Genomic DNA, 21594 nt, shown 5'->3' on the forward strand with positions numbered 1-21594 from the left:
GTGGTCTGAACATTGTAGATTATATCCTATTCCAACTACTTGGGCTGCTTTGAAAACTGCTATGCGTACGCGTTGGGTTCCACCATATTATCAACGTGAATTGCTTCAAAAATTGCAGCATTTAAGACAAGGGAAAAATTCTGTAGAAGAATATTATCAGGAATTACAAACTGGAATGATTAGATGTGGTATTGTTGAGGAGAATGAAGCTATGCTTGCATGTTTTCTGGGTGGATTAAATAGAGAGATTCAGACCATTCTAGACTATAAGGAGTATACTAATATCACTCGTTTATTCCATCTTGCTTGTAAAGCTGAACGTGAAGTGCAGGATCGACAAGCATTGGAGCGAACTAACTTTTCTGCAGGCCGACCTTCATCATGGACACCACGTGCATCTTCTACTTCAACTGCACCAGCACCTCCATCCAGTGCCACCTCCAGCCGTGATACAAGAAAACAGGCACAACCACCATTATCTGCCAAGAGTGCACCTGCGGGGCCTGCACAGCGTTCTTCTTCTTCCATGGCATCAACAGGGCACACAAGTGATATTATTTGTCGTCGTTGTAAGGGAGGAGGTCGTTATGCGAGGGAATGCAAATCTCCGCGTGTGATGATTGCTACCGCGGATGGTGGATATGAGTCCGCTAGTGACTATGATGAGGAGACTTTGGCTCTTATTACACGTGAAGAACATGGTGGAGATGATTCTGATCATGAGACGCAATACATGGCTCCTGAAGACGCTGACAGGTATGAATGTTTAGTTGCTCAACGTGTTTTGAGTGTGCAGATCACACAAGCTGAGCAAAATCAGAGGCACAATTTGTTCCATACCAAGGGAGTTGTGAAGGAATGTTCTGTGCGCGTCATCATAGACGGAGGGAGCTGCAACAACTTGGCTAGCATGGAGATGGTGGAGAAGCTTTCTCTCACCACAAGACCACATCCACATCCTTACTACATCCAATGGTTCAACAACAGCGGCAAGGTTAAGGTAACACGTACTGTTCGTGTGCATTTTAGTATCTCTACATATGCTGATTATGTTGATTGTGATGTGGTACCTATGCAAGCATGTTCCTTATTACTTGGTAGACCATGGCAATTTGATAAAAATTCTGTACACCATGGTAGAAACAATCACTATACTCTTGTTCATAAGGATAAAAATATTACTTTGCTTCCTATGACTCCTGATTCCATTTTGAAAGATGATATTAATACAGCTAATAAAGCAAAACAGGAGACGAATAAGAGTGAAAATCAGATTGTGGCAAAAGAATTTGAGCAACAAATGAAGCCTAATAATAAACCATCTAGTGTTGCTTCTGAAATTAAATTGAAAAGTGCATGTTTATTTGCCACCAAATCTGATATTGATGAGCTAGATTTCAGCAAATCTGTTTGCTATGCTTTTGTGTGCAAAGAGGCATTATTTTCATTCGAGGACGTGCCTTCCTCTTTGCCTCCTGCTGTCACTAACATTTTGCAGGAGTTCGCTGACGTCTTTCCACAAGACGTGCCACCGGGATTACCGCCTATTCGAGGGATTGAGCATCAGATTGACTTAATTCCCGGTGCTTCACTGCCAAACCATGCACCATACCGTACCAATCCAGAGGAGACGAAGGAGATTATGCGTCAAGTACAAGAGCTTCTCGACAAAGGTTATATACGCGAATCCCTTAGTCCTTGTGCTGTTCCTATTATTCTAGTGCCGAAAAAAGATGGTACATCACGTATGTGTGTTGATTGTAGAGGCATTAATAATATTACTATTCGTTATCGTCATCCTATTCCTAGGCTAGATGATATGCTTGATGAATTGAGTGGCTCTACAATATTCTCCAAAGTTGATTTGCGTAGTGGATACCATCAAATTCGTATGAAATTGGGAGTTGAATGGAAAACAACATTTAAAACTAAGTTTGGATTATATGAGTGGTTAGTCATGCCTTTTGGGTTAACTAATGCACCTAGTACTTTCATGAGATTAATGAACGAAGTTTTACGTGCTTTCATTGGACGATTTGTGGTAGTTTACTTTGATGACATATTGATTTATAGCAGATCTTTGGCTGTTTTTATTGCTCTACGTGATGCACGTTTGTTTGGTAACCTTGGGAAGTGCACCTTTTGCACCGACCGAGTATCTTTTCTTGGCTATGTTGTTACTCCACAGGGAATTGAAGTTGATAAAGCCAAGATTGAAGCTATTGAGAGTTGGCCGCAGCCCAAAACGGTCACACAAGTGAGGAGTTTTCTTGGCCTCGCTGGATTCTATAGGCGTTTTGTGAGAGATTTCAGCACCATTGCTGCACCTCTCAATGAGCTTACAAAGAAAGATGTGCCTTTTGTTTGGGGTACTGCACAGGAAGAAGCCTTCACGGTATTGAAAGATAAGTTGACACATGCTCCTTTACTCCAACTTCCTGATTTTAATAAGACTTTTGAGCTTGAATGTGATGCTAGTGGAATTGGATTAGGAGGTGTGTTATTACAAGATGGCAAACCTGTTGCATACTTTTCTGAAAAATTGAGTGGGCCTAGTCTGAATTATTCTACTTATGATAAAGAATTATATGCTCTTGTTCGGACTTTAGAAACATGGCAACATTATTTATGGCCCAAAGAATTTGTTATACATTCTGATCATGAATCTTTGAAACATATTAAAAGTCAAGCTAAACTGAATCGTAGACATGCTAAATGGGTTGAACTCATTGAGACTTTCCCTTATGTCATTAAACACAAGAAGGGAAAAGAAAATGTTATTGCTGATGCATTGTCTCGCCGCTATACTATGCTTTCACAACTTGACTTCAAAATTGATAGAGGCAAAGGTGTCCCGTCTTTCGATGAGATGGTGGATTTCGCTTTGGTGGAAGTCGACTTTGACGATCCGACTACGAACGTGCGAGGACGTCGCGCCTTAGCAATCGCTAAACCAACTCCGAGAGGTTATTGACCACGCCGGAGCACGATCAACCTGACCACGAGGGTCTGTTTCCTGCGAGCAAACGAAGAACAAGCAAGAAACTAAGATTGCAATCTGGATATTGCGAATATAAGATGAAAGCTTTATTGATCAAGGTGGGGTTCTGTGACGCCTTTGTCTGGTCGTTGAACACAAACGAAGTACGCGAAGTTGCAGCTATGGCGAACTTTTAATCTAAACAAAACCCAAAGTCTAAACGATGCCCTAAGGGCTGTATATATGGAGGAAGAGGGGGAGAATTTCGTGGCCCTTGGTGGAGGGGTCCGAAATCAACCCTATCTCTTGTTTCCCCACACATATGGACTCTAAAAATAGCCTATACTTATGTATTTCGAAATTACATGGGCCTGGCCCAATAATAAGGTGACGCAGCACCTAAAATAGCCTCGGGACGAAATTTATGAAGTGGCGTCTTGTATATTTCGTCCAAGGCTTCATGCACCCATTATGGTGGCTTCAAAGTCCTGAAATCATCACTTGTAACTCCGTTCTTGTTTCCCTTGCGCATGCCATCATCTCCATGCTTGTTCTTGCTCCAATGTTCATCCTTCTCCAAGCTAGGCCCTTCATTTGTAAGCAAAACAAATGTATCCAATTTAGGCAGCATCATATTCTCATGAACATTAGAATCATTACCAAGAAACGAAAGTACCTGGTAATTTAGTTGGCGTGCACGAGCTCTAGTAATTGGTCCAGTATGTATAGCAGCAGGGGCTGTGGGTGTAACAATTGTATTGATGTCCTCATCACGTCAAGTACAAGAGCTTCTCGACAAAGGTTATATACGCGAATCCCTTAGTCCTTGTGCTGTTCCTATTATTCTAGTGCCGAAAAAGGATGGTACATCACGTATGTGTGTTGATTGTAGAGGCATTAATAATATTACTATTCGTTATCGTCATCCTATTCCTAGGCTAGATGATATGCTTGATGAATTGAGTGGCTCTACAATATTCTCCAAAGTTGATTTGCGTAGTGGCTACCATCAAATTCGTATGAAATTGGGAGATGAATGGAAAACAACATTTAAAACTAAGTTTGGATTATATGAGTGGTTAGTCATGCCTTTTGGGTTAACTAATGCACCTAGTACTTTCATGAGATTAATGAACGAAGTTTTACGTGCTTTCATTGGACGATTTGTGGTGGTTTACTTTGATGACATATTGATTTATAGCAGATCTTTGGAGGAACATTTGGAACATTTACGTGCTGTTTTTATTGCACTACGTGATGCACGTTTGTTTGGTAACCTTGGGAAGTGCACCTTTTGCACCGACCGAGTATCTTTTCTTGGCTATGTTGTTACTCCACAGGGAACTGAAGTTGATAAAGCCAAGATTGAAGCTATTGAGAGTTGGCCGCAGCCCAAAACGGTCACACAAGTGAGGAGTTTTCTTGGCCTCGCTGGATTCTATAGGCGTTTTGTGAGAGATTTCAGCACCATTGCTGCACCTCTCAATGAGCTTACAAAGAAAGATGTGCCTTTTCTTTGGGGTACCGCACAGGAAGAAGCCTTCACGGTATTGAAAGATACGTTGACACATGCTCCTTTACTCCAACTTCCTGATTTTAATAAGACTTTTGAGCTTGAATGTGATGCTAGTGGAATTGGATTAGGAGGTGTGTTATTACAAGATGGCAAACCTGTTGCATACTTTTCTGAAAAATTGAGTGGGCCTAGTCTGAATTATTCTACTTATGATAAAGAATTATATGCTCTTGTTCGGACTTTAGAAACATGGCAACATTATTTATGGCCCAAAGAATTTGTTATACATTCTGATCATGAATCTTTGAAACATATTAAAAGTCAAGCTAAACTGAATCGTAGACATGCTAAATGGGTTGAATTCATTGAGACTTTTCCTTATGTCATTAAACACAAGAAGGGAAAAGAAAATGTTATTGCTGATGCATTGTCTCGCCGCTATACTATGCTTTCACAACTTGACTTCAAAATATTTGGTTTGGAGACCATCAAAGATCAATAAGTGCATGATGCTGATTTTAAAGATGTAATGCAGAATTGTAAAGAAGGAAGAATGTGGAACAAGTTCGTCGTTAACGATGGATTTGTGTTTCGTGCTAACAAGCTATGCATTCCAGCTAGCTCCGTTCGTCTTTTGTTGTTGTAAGAGGCGCATGGAGGAGGATTAATGGGACACTTTGGCGTGAAGAAGACGGAGGACGTACTTGCTACACATTTCTTTTGGCCAAAGATGAGACGGGATGTTGAGCGTTTTATTGCTCGCTGCACTACATGTCAAAAAGCTAAGTCACGACTCAATCCTCATGGTTTATATATGCCTTTGCCTGTACCTAGTGTTCCTTGGGAGGATATATCTATGGACTTTGTTTTAGGTTTACCTCGAACAAAGAAGGGGAGGGATAGCATATTTGTTGTCATGGATAGATTCTCGAAAATGGCACACTTTATACCATGTCATAAAAGTGATGATGCTGTTAATGTTGCTGATTTGTTCTTTCGTGAAATTATTCGCTTGCATGGTGTGCCAAATACTATTGTTTCAGATCGTGATACTAAATTTCTTAGCCACTTTTGGAGATGTTTATGAGCTAAGTTGGGGACTAAACTGCTTTTTAGTACTACTTGTCACCCCCAAACTGATGGCCAAACTGAAGTAGTCAATAGAACATTGTCTACTATGCTTAGGGCTGTTTTGAAGAGTAATAAGAAAATGTGGGAGGAATGCTTGCCTCATATTGAATTTGCTTATAATCGTTCATTGCAATCTACTACTAAGATGTGCCCTTTTGAAGTTGTGTATGGTTTCCTACCTCGTGCACCTATTGATTTGTTGCCTCTTCCATCTTCGGAGAAGGTTAATTTTGATGCTAAACAACGTGCTGAATTGATTTTAAAAATGCATGAGTTAACTAAGGAAAACATTGAGCGCATGAATGCTAAATATAAACTTGCTGGAGATAAGGGTAGAAAACATGTTGTGTTTGCACCTGGAGATCTTGTTTGGTTACATTTGCGTAAGGATAGATTTCCTGATTTGCGCAAATCAAAGTTAATGCCACGTGCTGATGGTCCCTTTAAGGTGTTAGAGAAAATAAATGATAATGCATATAAACTTGAGCTGCCTGCAGATTTTGGGGTTAGTCCCACTTTTAACATTGCAGATTTGAAGCCTTATTTGGGTGTGGAAGATGAACTTCCGTCGAGGACGACTTCATTTCAAGAAGGGGAGGATGATGAGGACATCAATACCATTGTTACACCCACAGCCCCTACTGCTACATATACGGGACCAATTACTAGAGCTCTCGCACGCCAATTAAATTATCAGGTACTTTCGTTTCTTGGTAATGATTCTAATGTTCATGAGAATATGATGCTGCCTAAATTGGATACATTTGTTTTGCTTACAAATGAAGGGCCTAGCTTGGAGAAGGATGAACATTGGAGCAAGAACAAGCATGGAGATGATGCCATGCGCAAGGGGAACAAGAACGGAGTTACAAGTGATGATTTCAGGACTTTGAAGCCACCATAATGGGTGCATGAAGCCTTGGACGAAATATACAAGATGCCACTTCATAAATTTCGTCCCGAGGCTATTATCGGTGCTGCGTCACCTTTTTATTGGGCCAGGCCCATGTAATTTCGAAATACATAAGTATAGGCTATTTTTAGAGTCCGTATGTGTGGGGAAACAAGAGATAGGGTTGATTTCGGACCCCTCCACCAAGGGCCACGAAATTCCCCCTCTCTTCCTCCATATATACAGCCCTTAGGGCACCGTTTAGACTTTGGGGTTTTGTTTAGATTAAAAGTTCGCCATAGCTGCAACTTCACGTACTTCGTTTGTGTTCAACGACCAGACAAAGGCGTCACAGAACCCCACCTTGATCAATAAAGCTTTCATCTTATATTCGCAATATCCAGATTGCAATCTTAGTTTCTTGCTTGTTCTTCGTTTGCTCGCAGGAAACAGACCCTTGTGGTCAGGTTGATCGTGCTCCGGCGTGGTCAATAACCTCTCGGAGTTGGTTTAGCGATTGCTAAGGCGCGACGTCCTCGCACGTTCGTAGTCGGATCGTCAAAGTCGACTTCCACCAAAGCGATATCCATCATCTCATCGAAAGACGGGACACCTTTGCCTCTATCAACCATTAGAAGCACAAGTGCATGAATAATATGATGCAACAATGGCAATATTCATGGCACTAGGTATATGGTGCAAAGAAGTAAGACAAGCATGTTTCACAAGAATTATGTCAAAATCTCCAAATATATGCGAGAATGCTATGGGGGCAATCTCATGAGCAAGAAGAGAATCATTGTTGCACTCAATACATGGCAAATCATCTAGCTTGAGAGAGGCAACACATGGAGATATATGACAAGAAACAATATGAATCATGTGCAAAGCATATAGATGGTTGTCATCAACCGCATGAAATGAGCAAGTATGAATCATGGGTGATGCAACACAAGCAAGCATATCAAGCATGTCGTGCAAACTAGTGGGGCGAAGATGCAACACACTAGGGGAAATCATGGCAATTATGTCATGTGAGCAAATAGTAGGCATAGACAATGCACATGACATATCGCAAGCACGAACACAAAGCAAGATGAAAGTGTCACCATAGGAATGGTGCACAAAAGGAACATGGCAAGAACAAGCAATATCTCCACCAAGCTTGCAAATACACATACAAGTACTAGAATCAATCATCATGTGTAATGCAAAGCATGGGTCACAAATGCATGTCAAAGGCATATGAATGAGCATATCATGCAAAGGGAACATGGCAAGATGGGCATATGATATGTAATGAACAATAACCCATAGCCAAGTGAGGGCCATGTAGAATGAATGCACGACGTCTTTGCGCGAAGAGAGCGGTGGGAAAGACAATCCATGGGATCCCAAGGCATCATTGCTCTCTAGAGCTCGTTTTGTCAACGCGTGGGATCGAGGTTGACAAGTATTCATGGGTACCTACACAAAAGAGACACAAACCAAAGAAATTGTGCGCGTTGTAAATGTACACATCATCCATCATGATGTGTATGTGCACATGTGAGTTAGCACAAGATAAGCAATGCTCAAAGAAATTTGATGCATGGTATAAGAACATGTCATCCATCATGAAAGAATAGTTATTATGTATGACACGATGGGGATGCAAATTGAGCATACAATTATATGGCACATCAATAGGATTTTCATTCATGGGGAGCATATGGTGCACACAAGTATTTGGATCATGCAATGAATGGGATGGATCAAAATCTCCTACAATGCATGAGGAAACTATGGCGGTCTCCTCATGAACATTATCGGAAACATCACATGGAGAAAATGGACAACATCCAAAACAATGCATATCCGAAGCTAGGTGGGCATGGCATGGCATATGAGATAAATTATGCAAAGGGAGCATATCAATATCATCACAAGAAAAACAAATGCCAATAACCATGGGCTTGTCATCTATGCCATATGTGCAAATTGGGTTTATTTTAATGGCATATGCATAGTCACTATGAAGAGATTGCAAATATGACATATGATTGATCTCATGCATAGCATATGACAAGTCAAGCGGATAGCAAACATGATGTGACCTAAAGAATTGTCACAAGAAATCCTATGTAACATGGCATCACAACTAATAGACTCCACAATAAAATCCTCATACTCATCATCAATGGGCAAATCATCGCATGGGGAAATCATACTAGCATGAAGCATGGCAATAGGTGGATCAACATCATGCAAGCAATCAATGTCAAGAATGTCCACTAATGGGACTAGAGCATCACCGTCACCTTTGTTACCTTTGTCATTCCACTCAAGTGGTGTAGGTGAGGTGGGAAAGACCAAATGGTGGTCATCATCATCATCTTGATGGAACCATGTGATGAGGACATCAATACAATTGTTACACCCACAGCCCCTGCTGCTATACATACTGGACCAATTACTAGAGCTCGTGCACGCCAACTAAATTACTAGGTACTTTCGTTTCTTGGTAATGATTCTAATGTTCATGAGAATATGATGCTGCCTAAATTGGATACATTTGTTTTGCTTACAAATGAAGGGCCTAGCTTGGAGAAGGATGAACATTGGAGCAAGAACAAGCATGGAGATGATGGCATGCGCAAGGGGAACAAGAACGGAGTTACAAGTGATGATTTCAGGACTTTGAAGCCACCATAATGGGTGCATGAAGCCTTGGACGAAATATACAAGATGCCACTTCATAAATTTCGTCCCGAGGCTATTTTAGGTGCTGCGTCACCTTATTATTGGGCCAGGCCCATGTAATTTCGAAATACATAAGTATAGGCTATTTTTAGAGTCCGTATGTGTGGGGAAACAAGAGATAGGGTTGATTTCGGACCCCTCCACCAAGGGCCACGAAATGCCCCCCCCCCTCTTCCTCCACATATACAGCCCTTAGGGCATCGTTTATACTTTGGGTTTTGTTTAGATTAAAAGTTCGCCATAGCTGCAACTTCGCGTACTTCGTTTGTGTTCAAGGACCAGACAAAGGCGTCACAGAACCCCACCTTCATCAATAAAGCTTTCATCTTATATTCGCAATATCCAGATTGCAATCTCAGCTTCTTGCTTGTTCTTCGTTTGCTTGCAGGAAACAGACCCTCGTGGTCAGGTTGATCGTGCTCCGGCGTGGTCAATAACCTCTCGGAGTTGGTTTAGCAATTGCTAAGGCGCGACATCCTCGCACGTTCGTAGTCGGATCGTCAAAGTCGACTGCCACCAAAGCGATATCCATCATCTCATCGAAAGACGGGACACCTTTGCCTCTATCACCATGTGGGCGGTGCATCATATTCCACCATGGCCATCGTCTTGTCCAAAGGAAGGACGAAGTCGTCGAGGATCGGCGCGTCATCATAAGTGGTACCTAGCACCAAACGAGAAGACACAATAGAGGTAGAGGTTAAGTTGTTAGAAATGCAAATGGCCTCACGAGACCTATCAACTATCTCACTCTCCCTATGTGGTGGTTCACTCACTCCCTCAAAATAGGTGCACCAAACTCACGTATGGTGGAGTCACTCATCTCACTCAAGTGGTGGGGGTTGTGGCTCTCCTCACATGGGAATTGTGGCAACTCATCATATATGGGGCTAGTGGTGAAGTCACTCTCATTCTCAATATGGTGGCACAAGTCACTCAAGTAATCATACGTTGCCGTGGTCGAAGGGAAGATCCCATGCTCAACCATCTCGTCGTCGTCGCCGTGGATGAAGGCCGAAGATGGCACATCATCACTCTCCTCCATGACCGAAGGGAAAATCCCATGCTCGATCATCTCATCACCGTCGATGTAGATGAAGGCCGAAGATGGCACATCATCACTCTCGCCTCCAAAGATGGAAGCATCATCCTTGCTCGCCACCTTGTCGCTCGCCTCCAAAGCTTGGTCCTTGAGGGTCTCCGTAGTCGTACTCGTTGCCGCACCGTCTTGAAAAAGAGTCGAAGTAGACTCGGCACCATCAATGCCACAAAGAGGGATGTCGGTGAAGTCAAACTTGGGAGCATCGTCTTGGAGCTCGTCGGGCTTGGACATCTTGGTGGTACTAGCCTCATGCTTGTCGTAGAGCTTGGTCGCCGCGAAGTTTGCTTGGGGTGGAGAAGCCTTGGCCTTGATGAGTTCTTGTTCCGCCTTGAGAGCACCAATGTAGTAGTCGTCGATGGACTTGTAGTTCTCGAGGAAGATGGTCTTGGAGATGTCGTTGTGCAATCCCATCATGAAGTGGAACTTCATCGAAATGGGGTCGTCCACGCCGGCTCGTCGCAAGGCAATCATCATCTCCTTGAAGTACTTGTCGATGGACTTGGATCCTTGGGTGGTGTTCTCCAATTGGCGTCGAAGTTGTTCCGTGTAGGTTGGAGGCACAAACTCTCGCCGTAAAGCTCTCTTCGTCTTGGGCCAACTCATCTCGTAGCTCTTCGAAGGTGTGTGAAGCCACCATATCGAGGTGTAGTCGTGGAAGTTTCTTGTGGCGCACTTCACTTGATCTTCGGGACGAACTTGATGTAGCTTGAGGTAGTCGTCCATAAACGCTCCCACTCAAGGTACTCTTCGGGTTCTTGAGTCCCGTAGAAAGGAATTGCGTGGTCGATGTCGAGGTCGTAGTAGCTCATGGAAGTCGCGGACTTGAGCTTGGGGAGCTTCTCTTGAGCGTAGTCTTGGGGTTCTTGTTGGCGAAGATGTCGTATGTCCATAGGCGAAGATGCCTTGAAGTCGCTTGGCGAAGATGCCAAGGGAGATGGTGAAGTCATTGAGCGGTTGTTGATGTAGAGCTCCTGACCTTCATGTTCTTGTTGGTGATGGTGTCGATGCCGATGTGATCTTGCCGGAGATGGTAGCTCGGAAGCATGTGCTCTTGAGCGTCTTCTCGAAGATGAGGAAGATCGCTTGTAGGACTTGATGAGGGCTTTGATCTCCTCCATTTTAGCTTGCATCGTGGCATCGGAGTTGTTGTTCATGGCATCGAACTCGTCGTTGTTGTTGTAGACCAAAGATGAAATGCCTTGCCTATCCATCACAAGACTCGAGTAGAGGTGAGTAGGAAATGAGATAAACAATACCAAGTTACCTTTTCCCAAAGTTGAGGATGTATCTCGTTTCACTCAATGTGAGATGAAAGAATAGTGGAATTGGTACCGGACTTGTTCACTCACACCTATCAAGTAAAGCTTATGGTAGAGCTCGGTGAGGATAGTGGCACAAAAAAATTTGATGCAAAATGTTAGCAAGAGTCACTAATGTTGAAAGAGATTCACAAATTCGCAAGTGAAACAAATGGACCAATAGCAATATGGATGGCACACGGAAACACACACACGGATAGATAAATGGGGTCGTGCAACTAAGGAATGAGCACAAAATGTGGAATCCACGGAAAACACTCGTGTTGCACAACTCAAGAGAGACGCTAGCACGATTGCTCAATAGGCGGATACGACACTTGTGCACAACCTATAAGATGCAAAATGGATAAACTTTCTATCCCAAGTATGCTATGTATGTATGGTTCCCGGTGTTTCTCTCAAGATGCTCCAAGATGATCGGATATGACAATCTTATATGCAATGTGGAATTATGCTATGGCACTTGCTTACAAGCTTCTTTGCTCTCTTTCTCTTTTGCTTAAAAGCTTTATTTCTTTTTATTTCTTTTTTTTTCTATGGCCACTTTGCACAATGCACAAACCAAGATAGCAATTGTGTATATGCGGGAACAAACTTGTGACACAAGAGATGATATGATAGCAAGATGATACCAATATGATATGGTATGTATGCAATGGAAGGTACGGACCACTAATGTGCACAAGTAACGTTGCCGGCAATACTCAAATGGCTAGTCTCGATAGGCAAGCGACACAAAAGTAAGGCTAGGGGTTAACGATGCAATAGCAAGGGACTATACAATGGAGGGATACCATGATACCAAGATGATATGGAGGTTACCGTCCGACGATGATGAGTAGCGGTGTTCTTGATGTAGATACCAAGATGATGGAGACTCGTCCCTAAGTAGCCGAAACACCTTAGGAAACGGAAAAACCGCGAACTCAAAATCTCACACGTCAAATGTCAAAATGGTGGTAGCGGAAATGCGGTGGTGGTTTGCACTTGGCAATGTGGAAGTGAAATGATGGGCTATACACGTGTCGAAGTTGAAGTTGCCGTCCCTAAGTAGCCGAAACACCTTAGGAGACACAAGCCACAACTCGAACAAGCTCAAACAACAATTGGGTTAAGTTGGGTGGCGGAAGTGTATGTTGGGCATGCCTATGCGGAAGTGGTGGTGGTGGTTGATGGAAGGAGCAATTGTCCCTAAGTAGCCGAAACACCTTAGGAGACTCAAATCACTACTCAAGCAACCACTAATGCTATGATGAACAAAATGGGTTAGGTTGCGGAAGTCGGTGGTGGCTATGCGGATGATATGGTGGAAGCCCTAGGAAAAGATGCCAAAATCCCGAAAATTTGATGGTGTCAAATGGTGTTGGTGGTATTTTTGTGGGATGGGGGATGTCAATAGCTTCAAAACGAGCTAAAGAACGTCAAAAACGGACTCCGGATGAATTAGTTATGACCAAAACAAAATTTCAGCCGAGTCAGTTTCAGGGTTAACCGGACATCCGGGAGGAGGTCCGGATGCTCCGGGCTAGGTCCGGATGATCCGGGTGTACATCCGGATGATTCGGGTTCGTCAGCTCCGGTTCTGTTTTCTGGGTGCGTGGGGCATCTGGACGTCCGGGAGAGGGTCCAGCTGATCCGGGAGGTGTCCGGATGATCCGGGAGAAGGTCCGGATGATCCGGGCAGGTCAAACTGCTCGGGATTTCCTCTCGGGGACGAATTTTTGGGCGGAAATGGATGATTTTCGGGGCAAAATTTGAGGGATTTCGTGGATGGAAGGTGGGGAAACTTGGGGAAATGCTAGATCCACTTGAAACCAAGCAAATCCACGGATCAAAATCAACAAAACATCATCAAACCAACAAATCACAAAAAAAAATTGGAGCTATTTTTGGTGGGGATTTTCGGATTTAGGACGAAAACAACAAAATCAAGCTAGAAAAAGAGGGGTAGGGGCTCCAAAACGTGATCAACGTGGCTCATGATACCATGATGATGTAGGGTGGAACCCTATAGCGACGATCTTTCACGTTTGGAGTGGGATCCCTCGAAGAACACGACGAACACGGGGAAGAACGGGGAGAAATCACAAGGGGAAACACTCAAGAACAAGTCCAATCACACATCCACTAGACAATCAAACACATAAGATCACAAGGTACATGAACAACAAAGAGAAAGATACAAGGTAGAGTTCATCCCAAATCCTATGAAGGAGATGAGGGCTTGAATCCTAGAAGGATCTTCTCACATGGAGGTCTTGAACTCCATGGGAGTGGTAGTCTCTCTCTCTCTCTCAAGAGTAGAGGTAGGAGCAAAGCTCACCTAAGAATGAGCTATCATATTTGCTAACCCTAAAAATGGGGAGGAGGAGGTCTATTTATAGTCTAGTGGGCGAAGGGGTAAGTAAGGGGGCGAATGGGTACATGGGCATCGGCCCGAAACGTTGCACGCAGGCAAGGCCCGGATGATCCGGATGAGGGTCCGGATGATCCGGCCATCGTCCGGGTGATCCGGGAGGGGGCCCGGATGATCTAGCTTCACATGAGGCCTTCGGGTGTCTTCGGACGCAATTATCCGGATGATCCGGAGGGGTACCCGGATGATCCGGCTGAGCCCGGATGATCCGGACGGCGGTCCGGATATCCGGCCTGGCTCCTGCAGCCGCTCCGTCTTCTTCTCCTTTCTTCCGTCTTCTCTTCCACGCTTCCCTCGCGGATGGTGTAGTCGTTCCTTGGCGCTTGTACTCCTCCTTGACATCCGTGAAGCTCCGACAATACCTATGCATGCCCACGGGAGAAGTGTCAAGTAGTACACCATCCTCAAAGGGGTCAAGTGAGCACGTGTAAAGGAGAAGATTCACCTTTGTGTATGTGAAGTAGAGGTCGCACGTGTCACTTGCCAAACGGGCTCTTGACATGGTGATGACCGTAGGATGCTCCGCATCACCAGGGCCTCCCAGGCTGGCGGTCCTGAAGACCCCGTGCGCACGGGCATGTACCGTGCCCACGGGACCCCCGTGTCCACAGGCCTCATGGACCCCATGCGCACGGGCTCATGCGTCAGGTCTCTATATACCCCGTGGGCACGGGCTCCACTTACCACGTGCGCACGGGGCCCCTGTGCATGGCTGTTGGCCTTGGCCCTTGTATCCCCATCTCATCCCTACTTACCCCTTCATCCCTTGGACCTATATATACTCCCCTTCCTCCTCCATTTAGACTTTAGATAAGGATAGATCTAAACACTAGAGCCTAGCTCATGTATCTCCCCTTGTGGGATTTCTCTTGAGAGAGAGACACTCCATTGCAGTTCAAGGCCTCCATTGGAGAAGATCCCGCGGGATTCAAGCCCCCCTTCATGGGAAGATCCTTCTAGGATTCAAGCCCTCATCTCCTTCATAGGATTTGGGATGAACTTTACCTTGTATCTTTCCCTTTATTTTTCATGTACCTTGTGGATCTTGTGTGTTTGATTGTCTACTGGATGTGTGATTGGACTTGTTCTTGAGTGTTCCTCTTGTTTTCCCTCTTGTGTCCATCTTGTTCTTGGGGATTCCCCCTCCAATTCATGAAAGATCTCCCCATAGTGTTCCACCCTATATCATCTTGGTATCATGAGTCATGGTTTCTCACGAAATTGGAGCCCCCTCTTTGTTTTCTAGCCTAGTTTTGTGTGATTTTGTCCTAAATTCGAAAATTCCCCACCAAAAATAGCCCCAATTTTTTTGTGATTTGTTGGTTTGATGAGATTTTGTTGGATTTGATCCATGAATTTGGTGTTTAGCAAGTAGATCCACCCCTCTACCACCTTACCCTACCTTCCACACTTTGATTTTGACCTCAGATTCGAGATTTGCCACGGATCCGGAGCTGTTCGTCCGCTCCTCGAGGACCCCGTGCACACGGGCCATCGGGACCCCATGCACGCGGGCCCCCGTGTCCACGGGCCTCACGGACCCCGTGCGCACGGGCCTTCCTGTGCGCTTCGGCCACTGGCCTACCACCCATACCACACTCATACCACCCCAGCTACAACCCAACCACGAGATCCATCATTGTGCCACCCAGATCTGGAAGAAATCCGCAAAACCCGCGTGTTCCAGGTGACCCCGTGCCCTTGGTGTGTGTACCGTGCGCACGGCACCCCGTGCCCATGGGCCCTAGACCCCGTGCGCACGGCCCCCCTACAGCAATCGCGCGCACTTCACCATTTCGCCCATAACTTCCACATTCGGAGTCTGATTTTTGCGTTCTTTAGCTCGTTGAGTAGCTATTGACATCCACCATCGACCTAGATAGGCTCCATCACCATTTTACTCCATAAATTTTTTGACATTTTGGCATTTTTGCCTAAGCCCTCCACCATATCATCCGCTCCATCACCACCGACTTCTGCAACCTAACCCATTTTGCTCCATTTAGCATTTGTGGTTGTTTGAGTGGCGAAATGAGTCTCCTAAGGTGTTTCGGCTACTTAGGGACGATTGCTTCTTCATCAACCACCACCACCACCATTTCCACATTGCCATCTTCGCTACCACCATTTGACATTTGTCATTTGAGATTTTGAGTTTGCGGTTTTTACCGTTTCCTAAGGTGTTTCGGCTACTTAGGGACGGGTCTACATCATCTTGGTATCTACATCAAGAACACCGCCACTCATCATCGCAAAGGACGGTAATCTCGACGACACCATTGTATATTCCCTTGCAATTACATTGTTAACCCCTAGCCCATTTTGCGCCACTTGCCTATCGAGACTAGCCATTTGAGTATTGCCGGGCCACGTTACTTGTGCACATTAGTGATCTACACCATCCATTGCATACATACCATATCATATTGGTGTCATATCTTGTGTCACAAGTTTGTTCCCGCATATATGCAATTGCTATCTTGGTTTGTGCATTGTGCAAAAGTGGCCATAGAAGAAAAAAACTTTTAAGCAAAAGAAAGAGAGCAAAGAAGCTTGTAAGCAAGTGCCATAGCATCATACCCCATTGCACATAAGATTGTCATATCCGATCATCTTGGATCATCTTGAGAGAAACACCGGGAACCATACATACATAACATACATGGGATAGAAAGTTTATCCATTTTGCATCTTATAGGTTGTGCACAAGTGTCGTATCCGCCTATTGAGCAATCGTGCTAGCGTCTCTCTTGAGTTGTGCAACACGAGCGTTTTCCGTGGATTCCACATTTTGTTCTCATTCGTTGGTTGCACGACCCCATTTATCTATCCGTGTGTGTGTTTCCGTGTGCCACATTTGCTATTGGTCTACTTGTTTCACTTGCGAATTTGTGAATCCTTTCCAACATTATTGACTCTTGCTAACATTTTGCATTAAATTTTTGTGCCACTATCCTCACCGAGCTCTACCATAAGCTTTACTTGATAGGTGTGAGTGAACAAGTCCGGTACCAGTTCCACTATTCTTTCATCTCACATTGAGTGAAACGAGATACATCCTCAACTTTGGGAAAAGGTAACATGGTATTGTTTATCTCATTTCCTACTCACCTCTACTCGAATCTTGTGATGGATAGTGATGAGGACATGACTACCTTGGATATGACCAAAAATATTGCATATATGCATATTTGTCAGGAGATTTCTAGTGCAAACTATTCAATAATCTATTTATGTTATCCAGAACAAAAATACTTCACACACTTTTGTGTTTTGTCTAATTGCAGGTGTATGGGACATTTGTACAATCCACATATGAAGATAAGGAAAAAAAAGATGTTTATTTGCTGTCCAAAAAGTTTTCTCACGTCACTTTTGGCCCAAGAGAAGATAGAGTCCAAGTCTCTCACGTTCTGGATTCAGATTCGGACTGCACAGACATACCTGACTCAAAACGCACACAAGTTTTTCATACGGACTCCGAATTGGGTGATTCTTTTTTTGTTGGAAACTAGATTTCGTGCACTTTCCAACCCAATTGGAATCACCTTCAAATTCGTCCGGAGCGTTGAGTTGTGGACGAAACAATCTGATGCTGCAGCAGAATCCGAGTCAAACTACAAGTCCAAAGGTGTTACATCACCTCCACTTGGGCCCATTGGCCTTGTACGACCTAGATTTGGTTTTAGGCTGCCTTGGGACGTCCTCCCACCTCCTTGGTCTCCACCCCTTACTCCTATATAAGTAGATCCATCTAGTAGCTTTTTCCTTGGGATTTGTTTAGTTGAAAGTTAGCCATTGCAACTTCGTGTACTTCGTTTGTGTCCAACGACCAGACCAAGACCGCTTACGGATCCCCACCTTTATCAATACTTCATATATACTCGCAATATTGAGATTGCTTTTATCATATTCTTGCTTGTTCTTTGATTGCTTGCAGGAATAGACCTTCGTGGTCAGGTTGATTGTGCTCCGGCGTGGTCAATAACCTCTCGGAGTTGGTTTAGCGATTGCTAAGGCGCAACGTCGTGCACGTTTGTAGTCGGATCGTCAAAGTCGTCTCCACCAAATCGATAGTTATCATCTCATCGAAGGATCGGGACACCTCGCTTCCATCAAGTGGTATCAGTTTTCAGGTTGCTCGGTGAGAATTTCTAGTTTTCCTAGATTAGATTTATTTTCTTACCTATTGTCCAAGAAAAAGCCACACAAAAAAAAGTTAGATCTGTTCATCCTTTATCCAAGCCAGTCTGAGCCTTTGCAATTTTCTATTCATTGCTTGCATAGTTGAATTATCGGTTGCATCGTCGTGTCAGTTGCTGGTCTTAGCGTCTAGTTCCTTTAGAGTTTCGAGTTCTGTTCACATTAGTCACGCCGCTGCTGCATCATTATCCCTTCCGCTTCCACCATCCCATCTATTAATTTCCACCACATGCTACCCACCGTTCATTGTGATAATCATAGTTGAGATCGTTCCCATCTTCGCTTGATCCAATCTACATCTTATCTAGTTTGTTTTGGAAAGAGGGAGAGAAAAAAAAAGAAGATAGAGAAAAAAAGAGAAAAAAGGAAAAAAAAGAAAAAGAGAGAGAAGAAAAAGAAAAAAAAAGCGTGAGAAAAAAAAAAGAGAGAAGAAAAAAAAATTGAATCTATCTAGAATCAATCTCGTACCTGAATTCGAATTGGAATCTGTTTTGCGCACTGTTCAGTAAAACAGGTGTATCTTCCTCAAACGAAGTCAGTTTTGGCTCCGTAAGTACTCAAATTGAAGATAGCGACGAGCCGCATCTAAATAGTTGCAGAAGCTAGTTCAATATTTGAAGGCCAGTTTTAGAATTCTTTGACTCCTCATATCAAGTCGGAATTGAGTGATTCTTTTTGCATTGAAAAGCTTGAGTTAGTAGCATTCTTTGAAAGAATTTATCAGAAAATTGTCTCAAACTTTTCAAGAGGAAAGTTGGAGAGAGAGTTGTTGTATATCCTGCTTGGCAGTTGTTTTTCATCATTATCTTCACTGCCGTTGTGATCTTCACTTATATCTTGCTGTCAAGAGCTACTTAGTATCCTTCATTGATGCTAGTTGTGCTACGCCGTGACCTCATTAGTGTTCTAGGCTCGCGTCTCTAGTTCGGTCTAGCCTAGGACCAGCACAGTATCGTCGTTGAGCGTTTATTCAACATTGCATCTTTGAATTGATTATTGCTAATCTTTTGCTACCATATATAGCCAACCCAGCTCCACATATTTCTACACCGTGTATACGTACGCTCCCCTGGCAATCGCTTTACTCAATATTCGGAGTTACTTGACACCGCTGGTTGCCGATCACCGCCTGCTGCATGGTAAGAACTTGTAAGACATTGATATTTGCTTTACTGTGAGCGTTTTACCACCACATCCTAGTAGTTATAGGAACATTATTTTTGGGTTTTGTTTCTTGTTCTACTAATCATGACAGGATCCAGAGTCAATTCATGGGCTTTGTCGATCGCGGGAGACGTGCCACCACCTTTGCAAATACCACAACCGTCACGAGAGGTGCACAAACATCCAAATGCACATGATCAGGTTAATGTATCTATGCCACCATTTAATGGCCGTTTTAAACCTGCTTTATATATTGAATGGGAGTTCAACATAAAAAATATATTTGCTTCCCATAATTTTGATGAACATAAAAAGGTTAAGGTTGCGGTTGGTTCTTTCACTGGTTATGCTTTGGTTTGGTGGAGTGAATATTGTCGGTTACACCCTGATTATATACCTACTACTTGGGATGATTTGAAACTTGCCATGCGACATACTTTCGTCCCTGCTTATTATACTCGTGACATGATTAAGAAGTTGCAACACTTAAAACAAGGTAGTGAAACTGTAACAAAATATTATGACGATTTACAAACTACCTTGTTGCATTCCTCTTTAGAAGAAAGTGAAGATGATTTTATGGATAGATTTTGGGGAGGATTAAACCGTGATATTCAAGAGATACTAATTCATGAAGAGTGTTATCCTATGGACCATTTGTTTCATCTTGCTTGCAAAGCTGAACAGGAAATAAAACGACGTGTTGGCCACGAGGAGAACAAGCGCACGGTGCACATTCCAAGAGTTGATATGATTGTTCCTTCAACTACTAGGCATACTATGACAACCAAATCCGTTGTTGTCAGGACTACATCACCTCCACCAAGTGACACATCGCCCCCGAGAGTGGCTACATCATCTGAGTTGATCATAAGAGGTAATGACAAAGGTACTGATCTTCCATCTCTACATGAGAATGATGAATGCCTTGTCAATTTGAATGCACCATCTGATGAGCTACCCACTACTTTGATCACACCACCTATTTTAGAGGACTACGTTGATAATTTGACTTTGCCATGTGATCAAACAACTGAAATACCAACAATTTTGAGTGCACCCATTGAATTAACTATTGATGCAAAAGAACCAATGTTTAATCATTTTGATATGACCTCTAATCTTGGTGATGATTCTGTGTTGAATAACTTATTGCATGTTTGCTTATTTAAGCATGTTGTAGCATTTAATTTGATGCAAGTAAGGTTTATTCACCAATGTTGGGATGGTTTAATGATGAACATTGTCAATCTTTTGAAATGAATAAGAGCTTCACTTATATGTGCAAACTGAGTTGCAATATTTTCATGCCTTCTACTTCTTGTGCTAATTTTTTGGCTTTAGATTTTATGAACTATGCAAGTTACTCATCTATTCATGTGTCATATATGCAAAAATCAAGGGAAGTAAAAATGGATGACATATACATATACAACATGTACACCTTGTCTCTTTTGTTAGCCACATTTCAGATTAAGCAACGCCGAGGACGGCTTTATTTTCAAGAAGGGGAGGATGATGAGGACATGACTACCTTGGATATGACCAAAAATATTGCATATATGCATATTTGTCAGGTGATTTCTAGTGCAAACTATTCAATAATCTATTTATGTTATCCAGAACAAAAATACTTCACACACTTTTGTGTTTTGTCTAATTGCAGTTGTATGGGACATTTGTACAATCCACATATGAAGATAAGGAAGAAAGAGATGTTTATTTGCTGTCCAAAAAGTTCTCTCACGTCACTTTTGGCCCAAGAGAAGATAGAGTCCAAGTCTCTCACGTTCTGGATTCAGATTCGGACTGCACAGACATACCTGACTCAAAACGCACACAAGTTTTTCATACGGACTCCGAATTGGGTGATTATTTTTTTGTTGGAAACTAGATTTCGTGCACTTTCCAACCCAATTGGAATCACCTTCAAATTCGTCCGGAGCGTTGAGTTGTGGACGAAACAATCTGATGCTGCAGCAGAATCCGAGTCAAACTACAAGTCCAAAGGTGTTACATCACCTCCACTTGGGCCCATGAGCCTTGTACGACCTAGGGTTAGTTTTAGGCTGCCTTGGGACGTCCTCCCACCTCCTTGGCCGCCACCCCTTGCTCCTATATAAGTAGAT

The sequence above is a fragment of the Triticum aestivum genome, chromosome 7B, assembly GCF_018294505.1.
Source record: "Triticum aestivum cultivar Chinese Spring chromosome 7B, IWGSC CS RefSeq v2.1, whole genome shotgun sequence".
NCBI lineage: Eukaryota > Viridiplantae > Streptophyta > Magnoliopsida > Poales > Poaceae > Triticum > Triticum aestivum.